Source organism: Staurois parvus, unplaced genomic scaffold (assembly GCF_062004578.1).
Source record: "Staurois parvus isolate SC_StPar_1 unplaced genomic scaffold, SC_StPar_1.0 ptg000340l, whole genome shotgun sequence".
NCBI classification, from domain to species: Eukaryota; Metazoa; Chordata; class Amphibia; order Anura; family Ranidae; genus Staurois; species Staurois parvus.
In genome coordinates, this window is record NW_028318136.1 from 4,941,718 (window position 1) to 4,949,073 (window position 7,356).

General features: G+C 42.2%; 1 pseudogene; it reads right to left on the bottom strand.

The window, feature by feature from the left end:
* Positions 1-297: 297 nt before the first annotated feature.
* LOC149456976 (U2 spliceosomal RNA) lies at positions 298-415 on the bottom strand (annotated as a pseudogene).
* Between the last annotated feature and the right edge of the window lie 6,941 nt (positions 416-7,356).

Consider the following 7,356-nt stretch of genomic DNA (forward strand, 5'->3'; position numbering starts at 1 on the left):
CAGCCACCAAGTACTTGGTAAGGGGGCTCTCCTGAAAAGAAACCCCCTAGGGACAGGGGAGGAAGGAACCAAAAGGCCACACATCCTCCCCCTAGACTTCAGGGTAGGCCCGAGGACCCACGCCCTACCATCCGTGAGGAAAAAAACCATGGCCAGACAAGGTAGATCCGTTCAAATCAGGAGGAACTGGGCCCCTCTGGCGTTGCTGGGGGGAATTACTCCCGGGCCCCAACTTCCTGTGGGCACCTCGGTTTCTGTTCCGCCCTGTATTAACCATCAGGACCCCCATCCTACCAGCAGGGGTACTCTACAACCAAACATCCCCGCAAGCAGGAATAATGGTGGAGCACCCTTACTGGACACTGAAAAGAACAGATACTACACTTGATCTTAGCCAAAAGGCCAAAACTAGTCTCCCAGTTCCTGCCGCTGAAAAACATCCCCACAGCATGATGCTGCCACCAGTTTTGTTTCTCATGGTCTGAGAGTCCCTCAGGTGCCTTCTGGCAAACTCCAGGCAGGCTGCCATTTACCTTTTACTGAGGAGTGGCTTCTGTCTGACCACTCTACCATACAGGCCTGATTGGTGGAGTGCTGCAGAGATGGTTGTTCTTCTGAAAGGTTCTCCTCTCTCCACAGAGAAACGTTGGAGCTCTTTCAGACTTCTCCCTCGATCGCTCATTTTGGCTGGGCAGCTCACTCTAGGAAGATTTCTGGTGGTTCCAAACTTCTTCCATTTACAGATGATGGAGGCCACTGTGCTCATTGGGACCTTCAATGCTGCAGAAATGTTTCTGTACCTTTCCCCAGATCTGTGCCTTGATACAATCCTATCTCAGAGGTCTATGGACAATTCCTTGGACTTCATGGCTTGGTTTGTGCTCCGACATGTACTGTTAACTGTGGGACCTTATATAGACAGGTTTATGCCTTTCCTAATCATGTCCAATCAACTGAATTTCCCACAGGTGGACTCCAATCAAGTTGTGGAAACATCTCAAGGATGATCAGTAGGAACAGGATACACCAGAGCTCAATTTTGAGTGTTATGGCAAAGGCTGTGAATACTTATTTACATGTGTTTTTTTTTTCATTTTTTATTTTTAATAAATTGCAAAGATTTAAAACCAAACTTCTTTCACATAGTCATTATGGGGTATTGTTTGTAGAATGTTGAGGAAAAAATTTAATTTAATCCATTTTGGAATAAAGCTGTAACATAACAAAATGTGGCAAAAGGTAAGCGCTGTGAATACTTTCTGGATGCACTGTACATCTATCTCATAACCAAAAGCCTAATAAAGCAATTCCAGGGAACAAATCACATTAGTCAGTCAATATTGTCACCCGAACAGAAAGTGAGCAAAAATTCACTAAAGAGATAAAATTACAAATTAAAACACTTTTGTTTGCATGACTGCTGAGGACCATAGGCCTGAATCCCAACTAATAGATAAGTAAGCTTGCCCGCATAAATAAAGCACACATAGAACCATTTAGTTGGAAAAGGGGAAATACAACAGCTTTATTTAAGAATTTAAAACACACCATTTTCTAAGATAAGCCATTTTAACCACTGCCAGTTACAACAACTGTGAGAACATTTTAACATTAGGATAACCAAGTCAAAAGGGGGCCTGTCCTTTCCAGAATGCTGGACAAACATTAACTAGTTCCAACCTCCAGTCCAGGGGCATAGCCCATTACAGCAACTTTAACTGGCAAGGTCCAAAAAAATGGTGATAAAGCTGTGACAGACCACATCTAGGGCGAAAGGTAGACAGCTCTTCCAGTTGGAGTTCCTCAAAAGGCAAAATTTTACCTCAGAAAAGACTTTTACAGTGCCTTGAAAAAGTATTCACACCTCTTGAAATTTTCCAAGAACCTAAAACATAAATGTATTTTATTGGGATTTTATGTGATACACCAACACAAAGTGACACATAATTGTGAAGTGGAAGGACAATGCTAAATAGTTTTCAACATTTTTTCCAAATAATTATCTGAAAAGTGTGGCATGCATTCCGCCCCCCTTTAGTCAATACTTTGTAGAACCACCTTTTGCTGCAATTACAGCTGCAAGTCTTTTTGGGGATGTCTCTACCAGCTTTGCACATCTAGCGAGTGAAACTTCTGCCCATTCTTCTTTGCAAAATAACTCAAGCTCTGTCAGATTGGATGGAGAGCATCTTTCAAGTCTTGCTACAGATTCTCAATTGGGTTTAGGTCTGGACTTTGACTGGGCCATTCTAACACATTAATATGCTTTGATCTAAACCATTGCATTGTAGCTTTGGTTGTATGTTTAGGGTCATTGTCCTGCTGGAAGGTGAACCTCCACCCCAGTCTTAAGTCTTTTGCATTCTCTAGCAGGTTTTCTTCTAAGATTGCTGTGTATTTGGCTCCATCCATCTTCCCATCAACTCTGACCAGCTTCCCTGTTCCTGCTGAAGAAAAGCATCCCCACAACATGATGCTGCCACCACCATGTTTCGCGGTGGGGATGGTGTGTTCAGGGTGATGTGATATGCAGTGTTAGTTTTCTGCCACATATAGCATTTTGCTTTTAGGCCAAAAGTTTCAATTTTGGTCTCATCTGACCAGAGCACCTTCTTCCACATGTTTGCTGTGTCCCTCACATGGCTTCTTACAAACTGCAAACAAGACTTCTTATGGCTTTCTTTCAACAATGGCTTTCTTCTTGCCACTCTTCTGTAAAGGCCAGGTTTGTGGAGTGCACGACTAATAGTTGCCCTGTGGACAGATTCTCCCACCTGAGCTGTGGATCTCTGCAGCTCCTCCAGAGTTACCATGGGCCTCTTGGCTGCTTCTCTGATTAATGCTCTCCTTGCCCGGCCTGTAAGTTTAGGTGGACAGCCATGTCTTGGTAGGTTTACAGTGTTCCATGGGATATTCAAAGCTGGGGATATCTTTTTATAACCTAACCCTGCTTTAAACGTCTCCACAACTTTATTCTTGACCTGTCTGGTGTGTTCCTTGGTCTTCATGATGCTGTTTGTTCACTAATGTTCGCTAACAAACCTCCGAGAGCTTCACAGAACAGCTGTATTGATACTGAGATTAAATTACACACAGGTGGACTCTATTTACTAATTAGGTGACTTCTGAAGGCTGAATACAAATGCACGCCACACTTTTCAGATTTTTATTTGTAAAACATTTTGAAAAACATTTATCATTTTCCTTCCAAAATGTGGAAAATGTCAAGGGGTATGAATACTTTTTCAGGGCACTGTAAGGCTGGCCATAGATGGGCCGTTTATCGGCCGAATTGTCAGCCGATAAACGGAAAATCAGTCGTTGCTTGCACCGATGCTGCCACCAATGTCCATGAAAATGGCCGTTTTTCGTGGATTTTCCAGCATGACCGATATAAATAAAAGAGAAGATCCACAAAAAACAGCCAACGAGCTGGCCCCACTAATAGCGTGAATATCGGCCGATTTTTTGTGCGGACAAAAATTCGGACGATAAATGACCTGTCTATGGCCTGCATAAGTGAGCTCAGGACCTATCACCTTGTGTCACGTATCCAATCATTAATAGCCACTTTACATAATGTGTGTAACCACACCCAAGTCCCAGCCATACCTCCATCAATCAAGGCTCCTTCTCTCTGTAAGGGTTAAGAGGCCCCCATTAGTATAAGGAAAGGCTAAAAGAGCCGAAACCCTTTTTTTTCTGTTCCAACAAGAACACAGACAGCAACAAAAACCCTACAGCAGTTTTGACTTTTTCCTACTCTATCAAAGACTACTAAACTCTGGTCAAGCAGCAAAACAGAGGTGATATACACATATGTGAACAGTTCAATCTGCCAAAAGGTTTGTAGTTCTGTTCAGTAAAGTCTTTTGATTCACTTGCAGTGGTCCTAAATAGCCTTAGCAGGTTAAATGTTACTTGTTGCCTGGAGTTGTTGGATAAAATAGATCTGTGGACAAATCTTACCCTGTAAGGTTGCCACAAGTCACAGTAAAGTAGATGCTTTCAGGTAGCTGCTTGCAAGCTTGCTTTATTTCTAGAGTACCCCGATGTCCCCAAAACTCAGGCGATCCACTATGCAAACATTAACTAGAGCTATGAGGTTTAATATTTGACCTGCCTCCTTCCATCTTCCCATTATCTTCCAAATCAGATAGATGGCCTTGGGCTAGAAAAGCTGATACAAATAGCAACCATGGAAAACCCTGGAAGCTCTGAAGATATAGCAAACATGCGAGCTTGCACCAAAGGTATCTACTCCAGGGGTCACCTTAAACGGGTTTACTCCAAGACTACACAATAAACACAGCATCTTAAAAAGGATGTTTTTCAAAGGGACCAATAGTCCAAAAGTCGTTAATTGGCATGAACAAGGCGGTGCCAGCCATTTTCGTATGCTCTAATATTGCACATGCTGACACTTCTGAAACTGGGTGGCTGGGTCATTTACATTAAGGCTAAATTTAAAAGTGCGGTAGGAGGGCGCTAAAAATGCATGGATGAGCCATGTTTTTGTGCCCCTTTAAAATGGGGTGTTTATATGCTGTAAAGTGAAGCATCACAACAAAATCTATACGTCACATTCAGGTGAGCAGGTAAGTGCCACAAAAAACCCTCAACCGCATGCATTGCACATGGTTGTAGCAAGTTTTTCAGAAATAATGGGCTTAAAACAGGCGGTGAAGAGATGTCACATTGCCTCCTTGCTGACTGTCAAATGTCTCCAAAGTGCTACTGCAGATCAGGCTTCAGAGGAGAGGTAGATTTAGATACATGCTACCTTTATAGCTTCCTCCTTACCCAGTTATGTTAACTAATGTCCAATTTTGTGCTAAGATTTCAATGATGTAAGGAGGACCCTAACAACCGTCATCTGTGATGGGGCTAAAGTGGTCTGCAGACCATGCATTTTTGGCTGTCGGTGTCAAAACAACCGCATGAATTGTCTTACCCACCCATTCACTTTTTTCTTTTTGTATTCATTTCACAATTTTTACTTCTGCTGGTCGTTCCGGTTTTTCTGGATAACTTTGGGTTCATCTAAAAATTGTGGGCAGTTTACATGCATATAGTGTCATGTTCAGATCATCAGTTCCTGTTCTGGCCGCATGTTTGGATATTTTGGGAAAATTAAGTAAGTTCAGCTTCTCATTTTTTGTCTTATTATTCATAAAGACTTTCTAGAATCATCTTTTTCTTTATGCTTGCTTTTTGCATAATACTCAGAAAATGCTTGCCATTGAGAAATCTGTAGTATTACAATGTGACTTTCTGTGTGGCACAGACCCAAACCAGACTGGCTGATTTATCCCAGGTTCCAATTCTTGTGAGGCACATGGCAACTAAACAGATAGTAGTTTACAGTCTGTCAAATCCTCCATTATCTAGTTTATCTAAACTAGATGATGGAGGACACCTATAACTAGACTGTCTCTTTGTGGGGGGAAGCCACCTCCCTTGTATTTAGTGTCTAACAAACTAGAACTCATGGGAACCCCATTACGAAGGTAAAACCAGGTGTAAACTTGAGTGAACTCTCCATCAAGATAGCAAGGGCAGTCTCTGGGATCTCTTAGGCTTGTACTCACTGTACCCTGTGTACTTCAGTGCTTTCTTGAAGTACCAGCCATCCTCTGTACTGGATGCCTCCAGGTCAGATCCTCTACAGACTACCTGCAATGCTTTTCAGGAACTCTAGACATGGGTCCCCTAGCTGTAGCTGTAGCTGGGACCCAGATAAGCTTCTTCTAAATGGCAGCTATAAGCCCAATGGACCCTGCTTTTCCAGGCCCTGTCTGTGTATACACACCTCAGCCCTCCTATTCTTCTTGCCAGGGACTGGCTGAGGCTGTGTGAAAATGCAGGTGAGGGTCTGCCTCCACCCACTAAATTCTGGAACCTGCCAGAATCCTGGGAAAAGCAGCAGAGCCTGCAACCGGCAGAACCCAGAACATCCAAAAGCAATCAAACTTCACCCCACTGGTTGCAGGGAAGCCAAAAACCTAAATTTACCTCAAAGTGTTAGCATCCTAGCTGGGGGGGGGGGGTACTACATCTATATAGCTGCATTAAGTTAATCTCAAATGTGACAACATTTTTCAATGCACAAATCCAATTTAAACTCTGTGTAAAAACTTCCAGAATTAGTGCAAGGCATAATTCCTGCCATTAGTGACCAAACACATAAACATGTTTTTAAAAGAAGTGGCTGAAAATGTCTATCAATTGTCTAAATGTAATTTTTTGGAAAACTGGAAAACTGTATAATATGCTAATCGTGCTACAAGATTAAGAACTAAAACTTGTCATACACCTGAAGATCAGCCAACTAAGGCAGCCCATACGTGTTTTTTTTTCTTCGTTCAACAAGTGGGTTGAACAAAAAAAGAGCTGATTTCCGTATCCACGCGTTCGATGTGGATGAAGGAATCATCCCGTTGTGCTATTGGATTCTGCCGTGGAGAGTCTTCCTTTCCTTCAGAGTACAATGGTCAGTGTTGCTATAGCCAGTGGCATTGATCATTCAGGAAAAACCCTGACAAGCTGGTTGTACACAAGTCGATCAATAGATCAATTTGTGTACAACAAGGGTGCCCATACATGGACTGAATTCCTCTCAGTCCCTGCTGAACCAGCCAAATTTTGATCCATTTATGATCGGCTTAAGTGATGGGTAGTCTAGACAGGCCCCTACAGTATATCATATGGAGGAAAACTAAAAAAAACAAAGTGGTTATTCATATAGGTACAAATATAGTGCTTGAACAATTACATTTCTATCCAGCATCCCTGAGTGGATACTGATTAGGTAAGAAAGTTGAGTAGAGGGCCAACAGAACTAATAGCAGAGAAATGGAGATGAATAGAGTAATTTCACCTCTATCCAAAACTGAAATTTGAATATTGAAAATTTTTTAAAGTAGTCCTTGAGCTCCAAATTCTTGGGGAAAGGTTGCCCTCGCAAGCCGTATTTACTATTGCATGTACACAGGTGTTAAATGACTATTATGCTTATGGCTTTTTTTCCTGGAAAGTGGACCAAGCTTGTAATGTACTATTGTATACCCTGTCTGCAGGGTAGAAATAGCAGAAGCCAATTACCTTTGTGAATGTCTCAAGCTTTGTTTGGCACACAAAAACGGCCTGCTAAGTGTGTTTACCTTAATAGCCCCAGGCGACAAGTTGTTTGATCAGGTCCTCTTTCAACACAAGGTTTCTGTATACAATATTATGGTGTAAATACAACTACTGAGATTACTATGTTGTCCAACTATCTTTTTTCATTTGCCATTATATCCCTTTTTGGAAAGATTTTCCCCCACTTTCCGTTCTGGTGACAGTCACCATGTCAAT